The sequence below is a fragment of the Plutella xylostella genome, chromosome 6 (genome assembly GCF_932276165.1).
Source record: "Plutella xylostella chromosome 6, ilPluXylo3.1, whole genome shotgun sequence".
NCBI classification, from domain to species: domain Eukaryota; kingdom Metazoa; phylum Arthropoda; class Insecta; order Lepidoptera; family Plutellidae; genus Plutella; species Plutella xylostella.
In genome coordinates, this window is record NC_063986.1 from 9,069,586 (window position 1) to 9,088,784 (window position 19,199).

At 35.2% G+C, this 19,199-nt stretch overlaps 1 protein-coding gene and 2 long non-coding RNA genes across 5 annotated transcripts in view; 1 reads left to right on the forward strand and 2 right to left on the reverse strand.

The window, feature by feature from the left end:
• Positions 1–19,199, reverse strand: part of LOC105385852 (lachesin) — a 62,477-nt gene that overhangs the window by 36,029 nt on the left and 7,249 nt on the right. The gene's annotated exons all lie outside the window — the stretch shown is intronic.
• On the reverse strand, positions 6,966–9,808 carry LOC105392136. Its single transcript, XR_960969.3, has 4 exons — positions 9,667–9,808; positions 9,197–9,330; positions 8,706–8,765; positions 6,966–8,366 (listed from the first exon to the last, which is right to left on the reverse strand). It is a non-coding gene; the product is annotated as an uncharacterized LOC105392136 (long non-coding RNA).
• LOC105392135 lies at positions 7,566–17,902 on the forward strand. Of its 3 annotated transcripts, XR_007266428.1 has the most exons (4): positions 7,566–7,705; positions 8,719–8,840; positions 16,888–16,987; positions 17,323–17,902. It is a non-coding gene; the product is annotated as an uncharacterized LOC105392135 (long non-coding RNA). The 3 variants fall into 3 exon arrangements; XR_960968.3 differs by lacking the exons at positions 16,888–16,987; positions 17,323–17,902 and adding an exon at positions 9,375–10,560 and having other exon boundaries at positions 8,719–8,975; XR_960967.3 differs by lacking the exons at positions 16,888–16,987; positions 17,323–17,902 and adding an exon at positions 9,375–10,560.

A 19,199-nucleotide genomic window follows, 5' to 3' on the forward strand; every position in this document is an offset into this window, starting at 1 on the left:
GGGGTAAAAACAGGGTATGAATTTCCATTTTGGGCACATATTAACATTATCATTTGCACCTTACTTTTGATTGAAAATTATTGCAAATAAACTAAAAACTATAAAATAAAATAATAATTAAAACAATAAAAATACCGACTTCAAAAAACCACTAAAATGTAAGAAATAATTTAAGGTTTACACAAATTCTACTCGTATGTGACAGTATAAATATACCTAAGCAGGAACTGTTCTTTTTTGATGTTGGTGCGGTGACAAAGTAATCTGAAGAAATATGGCACCAACTTCAAAAAAGAACAGTTCCTGCTTAGGTATATTTGTACTGTCACATACGAGTAGAATTTGTGTAAACCTTAAATTATTTATTTCAAGGTGCTGGAATGCAAAATGTCAATAAGGTCTAATTTAGCTATCAATAAAATATAAGCTACTTTGTGTATTGTGACGTATGTTATTTAAAATTTATTTATATTAAGGGCCTGTTTCACAATATCTGGTAAGTGGCTAACTGTGGGATAAAATACATGCTGTCACTGTCTAAAAAATTATAACAGAGAGTGACAGCAAGTATTTTATCTCACAGTTAGTTAAGTAACCTAACCAGACATTGTGAAACAGGGCCTTAATATAGTATTACAAACATTTATGGAATTCATCGTACTCCAACCATACGAGTAGGTCTATATTTAATTCAAAATGACTACTTCATTATTAATTTAATACCTTTAAAGCCTAATTTGACTTTCAGTAAACATCTATTGAGTTAAACGTAGTGTAAATATGCATGAATGAGAAAATTATTTATGATGTTTGTTTGAAACAGAGCAACATTAATTGTAGAGCTGTTTATTGAGTGAATTTAAGCCGTAAATTTACATTGTATCGAAAGCACAGTTTCTCTTATACTGGGGCCAAAATTGCCAAATGCATTGATTGGCAAGTTTTTGCGATGGGCGTTAATCGTAGGTGCAATTTCATCACTTTATGGTATATTTTTCATTGTTTTATAAGTATCATTAATTACTTCGAATTAGAAATGAATTAACGTAAGTTCAACGTTTATTAATGAAATCTATATAACCAACTTTGTTTATTCAGTATTTTTACTAATTTTAACATATCTACCACCTCAGTATTAACCCTGGTTTATGAATTTAAGGAATTTAAGAGACTATTCTATACTGGCTAAATTTAAAACTTCTAATCGGCACCACTATTTTCTTCCACAGTGTTAAAGACTCCATACTCCATACCTGTCTTCACAAACACATGCGCTAAAGAGGTACACAACAGGGCGTCTGAATATGAGAGTTATAAAAATAACCGTATGACATTCGGCGTTATATTGCAGTTATAAATCAGGCTAGTGCTGGGCGGTGCCAGCGCGCCCGCCGCGGCGATGTCACCGGCACGACACCGCCGCTGCTACATAAATAATAACACGGACACGTCTTTCCACACTTGCTGCACGCACTATGACGCTGCTTTGAGCTGAGAAATGTCTAAAACTAAGTCTGAAACGGTTCATTCGCAAATGATTGACCACACCACACGGACTCGGGTGACCACACCACATAAAATGTTGACGTTTCGCCTAACGAAAGTTTTGTCCACAAACTAGGTACGTAATTAGTGGGTGAAACGTTCGTTGGACTAAACATTCTGTGGGCTAACAATGAGCTATTACTTTGCCGTGGTAGTGGATGATATTTAAAAACTATTGTTACTTGTGCAGTGACAGCCCGAACCTCCAGCGGAGAATCCATGCTTAGCAAATTTTATAACCTATTTTTGTTAAACATTCAAGGTAAGAAATAGATTGTCATTTAGTTTTTCATATTTAAATGTAAATCAATCAAAGTTTACAAATTATATCCTTTCCAGCTAAAAGCCATTAATTACTAAATAATTTGATTGTCACAACCAAACTTCCAAATAAAAGATGTTCAAAGTTTGTTGTGATTAATTTTGTTTGACCTTCTCTAAGTTTTTTGACCGTTATTATAACTTTGTTCTATATTGTTTATGAAAACCTTGAACAATAATTTGATCCTCCTCTGATGGATCGTGTTAGAAATGGGGTCGGAATATGTAGTTATTTTTAGTTGGGACCCTCCGCCGTATCTGCCGAATAGGAATTGAATCCGGACCATCGGCGCTTTAGTTATACCGTAAATTCATAGACCGTATTGTAAATTTACAACAATGTTAAAATTTACTTTGAAACACACGAGTTTCGGCTGAAAAAGTTGAAATTCGTATAACACAACGTCAATTTTAAACGTATTGTAAAGTGTCAGAAAGCTCTATGAATTTGGGGGATAGTGTTCTAATTTCAAACTACGAGCACGTCTCAATAAAAAGCTCAAGTAATTTAGATACTGCACACTCTCAATGCTGATGTTGTTTTTCTATTATTTAAAAAACGATTTCACTTGACGAAGTGCACATCGTTGTAGAGTCACATCAAGTTGACGTAATGCATTTCGTGAACATTGTAGACCGACGGGCGACTTAATACATCAAAATGTCTAAAATGTTTAGTCCTCTCGCGAGCTCAACTAAAAGCTGAGCTGTGTTTGGAAGAGTTTTCGACGAAGGGATAGTTTAATGTCTCGTAGGGATATAATTATGATGATATTTTACATAATTTATATAGCTGTCTTATTTGCAAAAAAAGTGATTCTAATATCTGAAAAGTTTATTACCTATGCGAGAGAGTATTTTAAACAGAAGGTACAGATCCCAAAAAGTTATTTCATTCTGCAATCTACCACTACCTAGGTATGAAACTCATGAGTGCGCCAGCAACGGTTTGTATGCAAAGCGCCACATTTTGGGCTCCTATCACCAGATCGGAATCGAACTACATAGAATAGGTATCGGATTCACAAACACTGTGGCAAACACCGTAAATACACGACAGTGAGGTAAATGGGCCCATTGTGGTTCATTCTGCTTGCATACGTGCGATTTAAATAAGTTTGATGATAAGGAAGTTAATGTGATTGGGCGCATTATAACTTACTAGCTGTTCCCGCGAGCTTCGCTTCGCCTTAAAAAGTTTTCCCGTAAGAATTCCTTGATAAAAAGTAGCCTATGTTCTTTCTCAGGGTCTAGATCTAGACCATATGTATACCAAATTTCATTTAAATTCGTTCAGTATTTTTGGCGTGAAAGGGTAACAGACAGACAGACAGACACAGTTATATAATATATTAAGTTAGGATTAGGATACCTCACATTGTGCCAATACCATGTACTCCGCTGCATGCATGCGATGAAGTTTTTTTCGGCACTACTTAAGTAGTTTAATTAAAGCTTGAACACTTTGAATACACTTGAATTTCATAAGCATATAGCACTATAAGCATGTTCTACAATAATTTTACTGTATCTGAATAAAACACAATAAAACCCACTTCCTATGATTCATAAATTCGCTTTCATTCCCTCAGCCACTTATGGCTCGAGATTGCCTTATCAGCCACACACGGGAAGGGAAGAATAGCGGGGAAGTTTAAGAAGATTGATTAAATAAATTGACTTGCGAAAAAAAGGCGGGCGGTAAGTACGCATATCGTCACCTTTTGTACACTTCACGGGAAGAAAACATCGCAAATTTACGGGAAAATAGCTGCTGTAGCGCTGTTTTTACTTGGAAGTCGGCGGCAAGCACGTGTGGTTGACTGTACGCATTTCATTCGTGACTTATTGAACCCTATTCGTACGGAAATAAAAGTGTATTGTGTTGAAACCGCCGCATATCTTAAAAGATATGTCGAAACGCTACTGGTGTTAGGCGGTGGTGTGAGAGGGTAAGTTTTGCAGTAAAAGGTTTCATGACAAAAATATGTATCATATTGAAGGTTGTTTCTTTAGTTGTTTTGCTATAATCGAAACATATAAACATATCCATTCGTTCTCCCTTCTCTCATCTTTAATACTTAATTGTATTAAGAATGTACTTACTTTAAATTCATAATATGACACACGAAACGAATATGTTGCATATAAGTACAATCCTCTTGAGTAATTCGTTGATTGCATTTTCTGTCCCAATTTAAATGAAACAAGATTAAAGTTTATGTCCTCAGAATAAATAGCTGATCAAACTAGCTGGTAGTTAATCCATTGCTCGCCTGCAAGCTGCATCCACATTCTCTTAAAGATGTGGACGCGCAATGAATACATAATTCGCTCATCGCTTCACACTCACGAGAAAATCTGATTTCGACGACGGATGCCAAAGTAGCCGATAAAACGTAATTTCCTTGGCGTGTCTTTATTCACGACTCAAATGGGACGTTTTATTTTGAGCTGTTGAGGTACGTGAGCTATCAGAAGCAGACTCCTGGTAATGTAGCTATTTAATTTCTAACGATCATATTACACTCTTACTCAATGAAAAAGTTCCACTAATTATATTTACATTGTTAGTTTGTAATATTCTCATGCGCTGTTAAATGTACTTACTCCTACTACTTTTCCAACAGCCTGTATAATATATTACTCGTTCATAATTACATTGTAAAGGAGCACACACAGGTGTGTATGTATGTGTATGTAATAGGCTTAACTGGTATTCGTTAAGCGTACTTGGTGGTATTTTAGCTACTTAATGTTCACCTCAATCGGAATAAATTGGGTACAATTTTGAAGAGCACTTTGTATATTTTAAACAGTTGAGTAAGGTTTACTGTCAATTTGTATACAGGGTTTTCCACAGCGCTGTCACACAAAGGAAAATACTTAAAATTTTGTATAAAGAAACTATTCAAATATTTCAACATTCATATAAATAAACTGAGAATAATTTTCTCCTTAATAAAATTGCATATAAAAATCATGAATTTACACATTTGAACTATCTGTATGAAAATGAAAACAAAAAAATATATACTGAAAGTATCGAAGTAGATGGTTTTTCTTTAAAAAAAACACGGGTATGTGTATTTGTAAACATAAACCGTTTAATAAACATCAGGAATGAATATAATTTTAGCCCGAAAACGGTGTTTATATTTCTTTGATATAATTTAGCTTTGAAGTATTAGATGGACTTCGTAAATTTGGAATTTCGTAACAACCAAGTTACATACCATTAGTAAGTACTTAATAAATAAATGATTCAGAATAAATTACGTACTTTAAGGTGGAATTTCACCAAACGCTAAACGTATTTAGTTGCCTGTCATACGTCTGTCAGTACAAAATGTATTTAAAATTTGATTTCAATACTATTTTATATATAATATAATAACGTATATACGTTTAGCGTTTGTTAAAAGTGACCCTAAGCATAAAGAAAATCACGATAAATAATGAAATGATAAAAATTGGGGTCAAATTCTCTACAGATTAGGCCCCATTTTTGCGTAGAGCTGCGTTGCGTAGTTGCGTCGCGTCGTCATCGGTGTCGTAGGGAAAGTTCATAATATATGGCCGTGACGACGCATGCAACGCACCAATGGAACCTTGCCCTTAGTAAGCCGAAAGGTGACACAACCATTTACTATCTCGCTCACTCTCATTAAAATGAAAGAGACAAACTAAGCTGTCAGGATGTGGCGTGGTGGCCGTTTGATATGCTATCTTATCTGCTACGAGCCAGCTACGGCGTAGACAGCTGCTACGAGCTACGGCGTAGCAAACCACTATAATTATTTGCACCGCCGTGAACATAGCAGCAGAAGCAAATTTTTTGTATGAGTGAATTTGTTTTCATGATCATGAAGAAATAAGAAAAAGTAGCAAAATTCTGTTATCACTACATGCTAGGGGATGCTGCAATGAACCTATATACATATTACACATTTAACAGTGTGCTCGAAATTAGTCAAAATTATTAATTATAAGGACACTCAATACGGCCAAATATTATTCATGATTATGAAGAAATAAGAAAAAGTAGCAAAATTCTGTTATCACTACATGCTAGGGGATGCTGCAATTAACTTACTAACTACTATTACACCATTCAGAGTGCTCCGGCAGATTAATTACATTACAAGTTAATGTCACTCATTAAAAAAAAAATTACAACTAAATCTACCCACATGAGTGTGTAAATAACGGATAGACGATGGTAAATACATTATAAATCTATATATGTCATCTTTGTGTTTGCTCAATTGACTTCAAAATAATCAATCAAAGAGAAAGCGCCTAAATACATTGTACAGCAAATTGCGCAAAGAATCCGTAAATTTATCGTGGTGTAATTAATCTCTCGGAGCACGTTGGTAAATGTGATATATGTCTATAAGTTCATTGAAATATTCTCTAGCATCTAGTGCTAACAGAATTTGGGTAGATTTGCTTGTTCTTCAAAATCATGAAAAAATTGTCGCTCATATTTGCGGTTATGTCGCTATATAATGTAATTGTGACGTAATTAATCTCTCGGAGCACGTTAGTAAATGTGTTGTATGTCTATAAGTTCATTGAAGTATTCTCTAGCATGTAGTGCTAACAGTATCCCGCCACAATGGGTTACTTCTTCATAATCATGAAAAAATAGTCGCCCATATAGGAAAATATTATGTTATGTTAATCAAGTTAAAACTTGATAAGAACTAAATCTACCACTCATCGAGTGTATGTAATGGATAGACGATGGTATATAGATCGTAGCAATAACTACTTTATGTACGTATATGGTCAAGGGACTTCAAAATAATGAAAAGTGTAAGCATCTGAAATATGTATTAAGTAAGTTGTCGGCTAGGGAAGAAAGTGAAGGAATTTTTCACTAAAACAATTATCAGCACCTCAGCCCAGTTGGTTACAGCCTCGAACTAGATCCCTGTGGTCTGTGGATCGAATCTAACTAAAGCAACTAAAGATCTTTTTTATTTTTTTTATTTTAATGATGGTTACTTTTAAAAATACATACAGTAATGAATGTAACCAGTTATATTACAGACTTATTTTGGGTTCTTAATATGTAGGTAAATAAAAGATGCCAAGACAAATTTATTTTATTTTAAGTATACAAATCCACATTAGAAACTACATCAACACAATCATGTTAAATTATTTTATATTGTTATAAGTAGGTATGATTAAAATCACAATGATATTTCTAAATTTATTATTTATCAATCAGAATATGGATACAAGTAACAGATCGATAGCTTGAATTATATCATAGCTCTTTTAAGTAAGAGCATACTTTATTAAATAAAACAGAATAAAATGTGATCTACTAATAAACCTAAACTTAAATAGAACCTATAAATATTAAAATATATATAAATAATATAATTGTTACGTTCACTTCACTCTCACTGCACTAACTCATTGTTACTACTACTCGACAACAGGTGTCGCTATTATTACCGCTACTCGGCAACAGATGGCGCCATGTGTCCAAAGAGTTAAAATAAATACAGCTGTTTTCATTTTTATAAACATACGTATTCTTTAGGGTTTTAATTTCTGTCTTGTAAAATATACTGCTAATTCAATTATTAAACTACAATATTGGAAATAATTAGTGCGCATGGCATTAATGAAGGTCAATGCGCATAGTCAAAACATTGCGCATTCGCATTCGAGTCGATCGACCTGCGAACGGAACGGAACTGTCAGTGCTAACAAGAGCCTCTTCGTTTCGTTGTGCTGTTTTTGGTGCTGAGTGTTTGTAAAAAGTTACTAGCTTTTGGTTTTGTTTTGGTGCTTGTGTACAATAGAATTACAGGTAAGTCAATACAAAACTTAATAGATAATATCCAATTTTTACATAGCATTGATAAGATCTTTGTAATTTCCCCCGGTTTAATTTTTGAGAAATGCCACATCAGTTTCGGCTATTGTGGTTATAAACAGTCATTCCCTTTCTTATATGACTGTCTCTGAATATGTAGGACTTCAGATATGTGTAGGAATTTGTTTACCTACGTTGTAAATGCTCCATCAATTCTGACTGTCCCTAATTCCGTGCCTTATCATTAGCAAGCAATTTGTTCACCAACTATAAATACAGGCTACTCCCACTATTGTACCCATAGGTAGAAATACATTATAACAATAACATGCAATGATAAAAGATAGATAAATTATTTTTCATTATTACTTGCCTTATCTGGTAACCTGTATGATATATTTTGTTGATTATGTTTCTACCATTTCTTTTGGGATAGGTGTTGGTTTGTTTTATTTAACATGCTCTCGGTTTTATTTTCTAGTAACTGTTAAAATAAAACTTAGAGCTAAAAAGTTTTCTGGTAGTGATTCTAGGATTTTTAAAAAGTTGCCTATCCAGGTTGTCTGTTGATCAAAATCCATTTAGTAGTTTTGTCGTCACATTCGCTGGGTACTTCGACATGTCGATGTTGCATCGTCATCTTCACCCAGGTGATCTGTTGGCAAGAAACGATACATTAATAAATAGGCGTGCCAAATAAATAACATTGCTGTGTGAACTAAAAACTATAAAAGTTTCAGTTTTCTCGCAAACAAAGTGGCGCCTCTAGCGGAAACTATCATGAAACTTTTGACAGATAATCTATGCAGGTGACAGAAGAAAACAAAAAAATTTTCGTTTACGTAAATTGCAAAACCCGTACTAGAGGCCCTGATACAGGATGTGCTGCACCATGATTTTATTTATTTGGCTTTCCTATGCATTATGCTGGTCTTCAGTTTCAATATCATTTAAATGACTTTATTGTTTTAAAATAATGTATTTCTACACTTACCTTCTCATTATAGAGGCATGGCCCGGGGGCAGCGGCGGTATTCCCGAAAAAATAGGAAAGCTGAAATTTAGAAGAAAAAAAATATTAAATAAAGATATAAGAAGAGATGTAAGAAGGCAAGCTGACAATGGGATGGTATGTCTGCAAAGCCAATCATAAAGAACCAAATAAACTGCTTATGGGCTTATGGTTATATTAAACCGATTGCATGTATCTATATACTCTAAGCATGTATCATATTTGTTTTCTCAGCCTCACACTTTAACTCAGGTAAGTTCTGAAGCACATTTACTGATTCTACACTATGTTTGAATTCAGTTTCATGAAATTGATTATTCAGTAGACTGTGAGGATCTACACCTCTTGACAGAGTGTCAGCTGGATTTAATTCAGTAGGAATATAGTTCCCTTTTTCAGGTACCTGCTCACATTCCCAGAACATATCTATTTTCCTATTTAAAGACTCTGTTGAGACAGCCTCAGATACTGACTTGCAAAAGTTACTTGGTAGTGATGAACATCCCTCGCTGTTCAATGGTGCAGTGCCAGCAACAATGTAGCCGAACTGAGTGTTGTGTAGAAACAGCTGACCTGGTATCACTGGCAGTCTCTCACGCAGTAGGATCTGAAACATGATGTCACACCCAAGTAAAATATCTATATTTCTAGGTTCGCTGAAGCATCGGCAAGCTGAATGTGAGATGGTATGTTGATGTCCTGTACATTGACACGGAAATGAGGCATTGAAGATGTTATGTTGGGGACAATGCATGATAGAACAGTGAGTTTATAATCACTGTTGGCTGACTGGATAGCAAATCCAAAGTTTGAAATGTGATGAATTGATGATTAGAGATGAGAAAGCGTTTAAACTGAATAATGGTTAATTGATAAAGGATAATATGAAATATTATAATCATTATATCAAGATTTATAGTCATCAACAAAAACTAGGAAATACCTGGATCCTCCAATCTCCATTGGCCCACAGACATCGGCATGTTTATTACATCCAGGGGTCCACTGCTCCTTGCACCGTTGTGACCAAATGGCAGACGAGACTGCTTTCCTTCACAGAATACAGGCATAATAATAAGGCATTAGTTTTCTTCACTTCCTGCCAACTGATGATCTGCTTCGCCGCCATCTTGCCGCTATGATGGCATTTTTATGGCAATCTGTCGGGTGTGCCAACAATTTCTGCCAGTATCATGTAATGACATTGCATGTGTATTTATTTATATTGTAAATATTGATACCCCTGTTCTTGAAAACTTTACAAAATGTTATATTTAAGCTGTGAATTTTATTCTTAGCAGTGCTGCAAACCTTATATTGTTGACTGTGCTACTCTCTGCTCAAAAAAGCACTTCCTAGCTCGGTACTATTGTAGTTTACTGCAAGATCTATCAACTTTGTCTTCACTACGTCATAATGTACTCTGTAACTACGTCACCCGTAATGGTGATTCCCGAATTTTCTATTACCATTATCATAGGGAAGTATTTTTTGGCAAACCCGCTAGTATTAGGCATCCAATCCACTCGTCATCCACTTTAAAACCTGTTCCAGACAATTTCTACGCCGCGCCGTTTCCATTATTAGATTAGCGTCACATAACTAATTCATAATTAATAAATAAGGTTGTCTGGTAGAGATTGCTATAAGCAATAAGGCCGCCTTTTTAATCTGTTTTTATTTTTTAGTTTAATTTTGTATGTTGATCTATTTTGGTGCAAATAAAGAGTATTGTATTGTATTGTATTGTATAATTCGTCATTGACTCGCTGGTGTCCAGACGAATTGATTTCAGGTTTCGCAATAAAGTTATTCTTCGAGAGAATCCGGAATCGTCGAACATAGTTCTCGACATCAGAACCATTAGGGCCGATGTAAAATTTTTGCGAAAATCACTTTTTTAAAGATCCTTCTTTCTTTTAGTCTAACACACGTATCTCTATCTCTTTTTGTTCAAAACTTCATTTTCCTAAAAGTGGTCGCATATCCACAGTACACTGGAACCATACGGACTTTTTATAATTTCAGACGTTATGGCTGTACAAATATGAAAATAATGTTATTTTATATACGGTCGGTTGTAAACAACAGTTCAAAAATACCTGCAAATAGTTCGTCCCATATCAATAACGTACCCTTTTGTCCAACTAAATATTACTTATATGCGGTCAAATTTTCACGTCAGACCTTATGGTTCGAAACACATTCAGTTAAGTTCATACAACCCCGAACGGCCCTCAGAGTCAGGTTCTGCTGTAGCTGGAGCTTCTTGCAGTTGGTCATCGAGCATAGTGCGTACCACGCCGGAGCAGCGTAGGTAATACGGAAACGCATGTATGTTTTAAAGATCCTCAGCTTCTTGCGCAGGGGGAGTCGGGAAGCCAACATGGGACAGAGCATAGCCCGTGCGGCCTTCGCCTAGTAGACTGAGTTGACCGCTTGCACACTCATGGTGAGCGTGCGCTCGATCGCCACCCCCAGGTACTTGACTGAGACGAAATGACTTCGGAGTTGCAGCTTCTTAGCCAGGTGCGGCGGACAACATCTCCGTGCCCACGTTGCCCACCACTTTTCCAGCCATTCCGGCAGGTGATCCAGTTTTGATACGGCCAGGTTTTCGCCGCCTTCTTGTTTTCCGAGTTTCGCATTAAAGTCTCCCATCACCACCGTGAAATTAGTAGTGAACTTACGCAGGGCAGACGATACGTCTTCATACGCAAGTTCGACCTCATCATCGGTGTGCTTAGATGTGGGTGCGTAAACCTGTATGACCTTCATTGAGAATCGTTTAGATATTCTCAGGATGAGGTACGCAACCCGTGTCGACACACTTCCGATTTCAACGATGTTGTTGACGAGGGACTTGTTGACGATGAACCCGACACCCCCCTGGGACAGTTGGTCGCCCTCCCGGTGGTACAGCACGTTTCCGGACTGGAGAATTTCCGTATCCTCTCCCTCTCGTCGGACTTCGGATAACCCTATAATGTCCCATTTTAATTTGCTGATTACCTCTTCCAGATCCTCTATCTTCACGTCTTCCCTCAGTGTCCGTGCGTTATATGTTGCCAGGTGCAAGGGTCGGTTGGGCTGGTAGCCGACTCTCTGCCGGAGATTCTTCGCACCCCCTGCCCCGCCGTTACCGTAACCGCTACCGGAGTCCGGGATAGCGGGGCTGCCGGAGACTGGGGGCCGGGGCTTTGTTTGTTCCATCATAAGGAGGTGTGTTTGCCATAATCACCGCGCTTGGCAGGCGTGTTGGTGATTCTCCTTTTTTACGGCGGGAGATCGCCGCCTCTGCTAGGAGAGGAGGTCGGGTCGATTTACCGCCGCCCGACATTCGGCGTTGTCACTCGTTAGCACCACCCAGGGGACACGTGTAGGGTAACTAGGGTTTGTACCTACGGACGTGAGCGACAAGCCCCCCTATGTAGACATACACAAGCCAAAATTCAACTTGAATACTATTTTCCCCGAACCATACAGTCTGTTGTTATAATAGGTATACGCATTTTTTAAAGTTAATTTTATTTTCTTGACCAAAAGGTCCGATGTTAACAAAAGCCTTGCCTTTTAGTCTAAAATCTATACAGCCGTAAAGTCTTTTATTGACGTGAGCCTCTAAGTTACTATTTATATTTATAGTCGAAAAATGGGGCTGATATCCATACTCAAAGATACAAAACTAGATTTTTTCGCTAATATTGCATAAATATTGTCTTCAAATGAAACGATTTTGTATTTTCATTAACTAGCCGAGCGAAATAATGTAGGTATTTCGACTCCAAAACAAACATCTTTGTTTGTTTTAACGGTGGTAAAAGTTTATTTTGGCTCTACTGAAAAGTTTCAAAAATGGACATCGGCCCTCTTGGTTCTGATGTCAAGAGTTTGTAGTTTCTTCCACAAATCCTTCCCTTCGTACTCGTAGCACTTTTGATGTGGATATACAATGACGGGTCGATCATTAAAATTAACTTGGCGTTGGTGTAGGTATAGGTACAATGTACAATGGGGGTCGCTAAACATATCACTTTGGACTTATTTCGTTCGTTAAATAAATAGATCACCAATCGCATCACAAGATTTCTTATATATTATATACCTATGAATATGGTCACTACAAGCTTATGTTGAGTTAAGGTTTTTTCATTACTTAAAATAGGAGAACCCTTTAGTAGGTAGAAACAGAAAAAAGAAACCGACTTTTTTACGTTTGGGAGACTTGGCATTTTTTACAAGTTAGGTATGTTTTTGTTTTGATGGCATTATGCTTTGTCCCGCTCATACTCTGTGGCCGTCTCTTTTTAACTCGGTTACCGCGCTATCGTTGTGTAAGTGAGCCTGACTATGTGTGCGTGGGCTGCGTGGCTATCGCGCGCCGCCGCCGCCGCCGCCACCACCGCGCCGCGCCGCCGCGCAGACAATGTATTTTGCCGAAATACCTACCTACCTACTTTGTAGTTGGTCTGAGCTTCCTACCTATTTGATTTCGAGAAATTTGACAGTAAGAGAGTGAAAAGTAATATATGTTTGATTTTGTTTTAATTATAATATGACCTACGTAAGTACCGAAGTTCAGCAATTTCGTGAAAAAATATTCAGCTCATCCCTACTTTCAATAGTACTCACATACCTACCTACCTGTAAATTAATAGGTTCCTTCATTAACATACCTACTTAACTAGAATAGAACCGTAAGTATTTATTTTAAAGTAGGTACATCAGCATGGTCATTATGTATGTCGTTGATAACTCTTTTCACCGTAAGCAGACTGTCAAAAAGCAAATTTTGATACTATTCGCATTATGTAAGTCCGGTTGGTTGCCAATAATGACGTCATCATGGGTATAGACTTCAATCCCCACCGGCCGCCATCTTGTTAAAATTATATATATTATGCGAATATTTCATCGAAACCCGAGATTGGTATTTTGTATTGGATAGTTGGAATCATAAGTACAAATTTGGGTGGCCCAACTGTCTTGTCTTGGGCAACTAGTAAACAGTAGCTTTTAAATAAAGAATTAAATTGCTCATATTATGTCCAAATGTGAATTTTATGAGACTAAACCCAGAATTCATAAGTATATAGTGGCTCGTGCATTCGTAATGTGAAATTTGAAACGATTTTCTCCTAGCTTAGCGCGAGACTATTATTATTCTAAGGGAATTTTCTATGAAAATTATGAACATAATAAAACTTTTTTTTATTTAGGTAATGCATTCATATGTGAATTTGAAATTAATATAGGTAAGTAGTTAGTTAATTATGCACTTATGTGGTACTTCATAAAAATATATCTCGGTAGTCTCGGTACCCAAGTGCATCATGGAATCTATCATCATTCATCATAATATTCATAGTCCATAGCTGGATTTATGTCTCCTTATAGGAGCGGAATAAAATGTTGTCCTTCATCTTCCTTTAGGTACCGGTCACCTACCTATATGTCGGAAATCCAGCTAGTCTACGTGATCAAGACAACTACTTATATGTTTTTAGATAATTTAGTTTACATGTAAGTACTTGCTATACAGTGAAGGTAATATCTATGGACAACATTTCAAAAAACCTAAGCGGCTATAAATCGAAAACCATTTCGAGATTTAGCTTTAAAGGCCACAAAAAAAATATTTTTGAATTTTTAGGATATATCATTTTGGAGAAATTCATAAAATAGTCTAAAAGTGCTGATGATGTCATTCATTAGGTGCGATGCATTTTGTTGCTCAAAGCCTATATAGATGAAAAAAAAAAAATAACTGTCACTTTCATTTTTAATTGACGTTGACGTTTTATCGTGACGTTTTGTTGTTTATTTGGGTCATTTTCATAAATTCTGTTCTGACACTTTTAGACTTTTTTTTATTATTGATCATATAAAATGGTTAGTACGCATTAAGAGATGACCCGCTATACAGGGTGACTGTTAAGTCGATGTATTCCTTTAAATGGGTTATAGACGGAGGCATTTCCAGTCGATTAAACCCCATAATGCACTATCCGAAAGTTAACCATTTCTGAGTTATTTAAGTTTTAAGTTTTTTTTAGGTTTTTGCCGAAATTTATGTTTAAAAGCAAAATATTTAAAAAATTTACCATTCTTTTAATACTTTTTTGATTGTTTTGCATCGATGACACCTTAGCCAACTAACTATAATCATTAAATGCGGAATATTCAACTTAATTTAGACACAGTGCTTCAAAATAGTTGAAACATTAAGAAAATGTTAAGAAAGGTGAAAACAAAAATGCTAAATTAAAAAAGAATTTTATCTGAAAAATTTTCAGGCACTACAGCTTAAAAACATAGTTAATTTATAAGCTTTAAAATGACATATTCAAATCTAAAGTCGATTAAGGTAACGATAGAATGCTTTTTCGACAGCACAGCATGTGAAAATGTTTAACCGAAAAATGACATCTCCTATAATTCTATTCAATCGAATTATATTCAATCGACTGGAAATGCCTTCGTCTATAACCCATTTGAAGGAATACATTGACTTACCAATCACCCTGTATAATAAATGTCCCAGAGCATGCCCCGGCCTACATAGCTGAAAAATTTTGGGGTATATTATATTTATTTTAAAATAGTAATATATTATGAATTCAATTATGCTTGACTTTAATGCTTAGTAAAAATATTATTTCATGATAAGTATTTTTTTATCATCAGAAATATCAATGTCACACTTTTTTGTCATTTGAAAATGACCCATTTGTTGGTTGGCACGTAAACAAAGTTTATGTCACTTGTCAGTGTCATTAATGTTTTTTTTCGAGACTAAGGCAAAGGACTAAAATCGAAATTGAGCCTAAAATGCCTACGTCACTTCCGGTTTTAAAATAATAAAGTTTAAAGTTAAATATAACATGGAAAAATAAATGTACATGAAAAATAAAAAAATACAGGTCCTCTAATTTTTAACAAACTTTCCGAATAGGTAATAAAAATATAGGGTAAAAAATGAAATGTTGTCCATTGAAATAAAATAATAACACAATTATTGATTGTGTGTTATACTTATTTATCAATTCATTATGACTGACAAGATATTTATCAACTATCTACCTACACACAAAATCAACACATCCGCAGTGAATTAACTATGATCAACACATAACTGTCAGCGGTCAACATTTATTATTTTCAACATTTATTCGCCATTTCTAACTAAATAATGCGGCAAATTAAAAAGCCCTAATGTCAGTACTTGTAGTTTGAAGTGAAATGAAGTTGTCATTTAGTCGGTTAACCAAATCACAGAATATTTTCATAAAAATTTTTCAACCTCTAGTCTAGTGTATCGATAAATCTCATACCTATTATTCGTTTAGTGATCATGACCAAGATAGCCGATGCCAAAAAATGGTTAGAAACCCATCATAGATTTATACGGTTAGTAATCGCGAATCTTTGACACCCGAGTTACATAATGGCCCGGCTGTTACCTATTATTCGTTTAGTGATCATGACCGAGTTAGCCGATACCAAAAGACGGTTAGAAATCCATCATAGATTTATACGGCAAGTACCTATTCGAGAATAGTTGACACCCGAGTTAGATAATGTGGGTGCAGGCATAGGCACGTTGAAATGAAATCTCATCATAAAAATTGCCATGCGTAAAAAATCAATATCTACCATTAATTTTATCGCATTTTATGATTATAAAAGCAGTTCTTTACGAATCATTGGGTTTTATTTTTATTGATAAATAGGTACGAGAATTTTATCGATATTATAATAAATAAATGAAAATTTCAATAAACCAATTTATTCCAACAACTTATTTTGTGGGATTTAAAATCGATATTAATCTTATCAAGTATCGAGGAACGACTTTTTTATTCAACGTTGAAGAAAAAAACCATGTATGTGTGTAAGTCTTGTCACTTTTGACAGTTACTATTTTCTTTTTTCTGTTGAAAACTTTAGCCGAAATTGTCTGAACTGTTTGAACTGAAAAAGTCTCAAGAAGTTTCTTTTAAGTATCCAAAGTAAGAAAAATGTTGAGGATAAGTTGGGTCCATAAAGTGACGAACGAAGAAGTTCTTAAAGAGTTTTAGCCTTTAGAAAGTTCTTACAGCGGGCTGCTTTCTATGACTATTAATGATAGGGTAATAATTTGGTGCTACCCTTTTAATTACAGGGTGCTTCCCCTTGGTGACGAAAATGCCGCACCGCCACTGTGACTAATGCTGATGCTGTTGCTACAAATAGTGCTTTGCCCGACGGAATTGAAATTATGTGTAAGTGTGTATAATTATTAATGAATAAAAGTGTTATAGGCACTGGATAGATATAAGCCTTAGTAAAGATAACAAAAAACTTTATTCATTTTTGCCTTATTCAGATTCTACTGAGAATGAAGAGAGCTGCAGCCCTACTCCCACTCCAGTCAAAAAAAGGGCGCCATGAGTATTAAAAATACAAATTATACATACCCTCTATGAGGGGCCTATGTCCAGCAGTGGATGAATATTGGCTGATGATGATGATACATACCCCTATATTCATAGAAATTAAAATTACATTATAGAATACCTATATAGTTACATCCATTAAACATCTTTCAAAATTTCAGGAACTCCCAGCGCAGAGGCTGAAGCCAAAGGAGACATGATGGTTTTGCAGCGCGAGCAGATACAATGCGATAGCAAGAAGGCGGACACCATGGAAATGGTAGCTGCAGCAAGAAATACACAAACTGCTGTAAATTAGGCCCACAATGCCAGATGAATGGCATTCATAGAAGCAGGACTTGAGTTGTGGAAAAATGTAGATAGTATTCCTAATCGTAATTCATTAATGAATCCTACTTAATATAACAAAAACATGTCTTTAAATGCATCAACATGGTACCTAAGTTATATACTTTTTTCTAGGCTCTTGAGAAAAAGGAGGAATAGTTCTAATTATGTAATAACTTGATTGTTACTGAATGATTATGAGAATACTCAAAGACTTATATGGGAAATAAGGCTTTTATCATTAATATTATTAGTTTTATTAAAGCTTTGTTGTTTTCCAAGATGATTTAGTCAGCAGTGGATATCTGACTTTAGAGAACATATACTTAGGTAATTTGGTTATTCTAGGAAAGAGACTTAAATAAACAAACTGTGATTAATTTGTTGTTTAAATAAATATAAAGTGAATGTGTATAAAATGTGTTTAATTTAACAACTTACAATTTGAGGGATGTTGAAGGAATGTGCAAGTATATGTTTGCTTTCGATTCATCATGCAATACACCCTTATATCTCTGACTACACTTAGGGTGGGTTGCACGTCAACTCAAATCCCTTGAAGATTGGTCTCTCTCGTCGAGAAGTAAATATCTCTAAATACACCATTTACGATATCAGTAACGCCATCTGTTGGTCACTAGCGTGCAACAACCCTCATCGCAATAAAATAAAAATAATTTAATATGCTGATGTAGTTTCTAATGTGGATTTGAACAATATAAAAACATTTTGTCTCGGTAACTTTTATTTACATACACTGATAAATAAAATTATTTTAACTAGCTACTGGATCAAAGTAAGTTGTCATTCGGTATAGTTGATTTATGATGTTTATTGATACACTTAGTAGTTCATAGCATCATGATGCGTCATCAATTAATAATCAAATACGTAGGTTAGGCCTAATGCTAATTATCGTTGCGTCTGCGTCATTTTACACATAATATGTATTAAAGAGTACAAGATAGTTAATTAAAATGTATATAGATGGCGCTTTTATGAGATGTGTCACCTATAAGTTATACTTGATATATAATTATGTTTGTACACACCCAGCTTGCTGATTTTTATTCTTATCAAGGTTTAACTTTATTTACAAAACATAATATTTTCCTATCTGCACCCATTAGCAAAATTAAATTTAATGTTGAGCAGTTTAACATGTCGAACATCCATCAAAAACATTAAACGTTAAATCCCAAAACACTGCACACTATCAAAATAAAATAAAAGAAGAAAAACGCTTTACACTATCAAAATAAATAAAATACAAAAAGAAAAACGCTTCACACTAATAACATAAAACAAAAGAAAGATCCGCGGTGTGTCGCGAACCAACGACTGTTAAGGACAAACGTATAGATCTCTTAACCAACTAGACCACGGTACTGATAATTGATTTAGTGAAAAACTCCTTGACATTCTTTCCTAGCGTGACTATTTTTCAGTTACTTACAATTTAATTCATTATTTTGAAGTCCCTTGACCATGTACGTATGTAAAGTAGTTATTGCTACGATCTATATACCATCGTCTATCCATTACATACACTCGGTGAGTGGTAGATTTAGTTCTTATCAAGTTTTAACTTGATTAACATAAAATTTTCCTATATGGGCGACTATTTTTTCATAATTATTAAGAAAAATACCAATTCTACACGATACGCTTAGCACTACATGATAGAGGACACTGCAATGAACTTATGGGC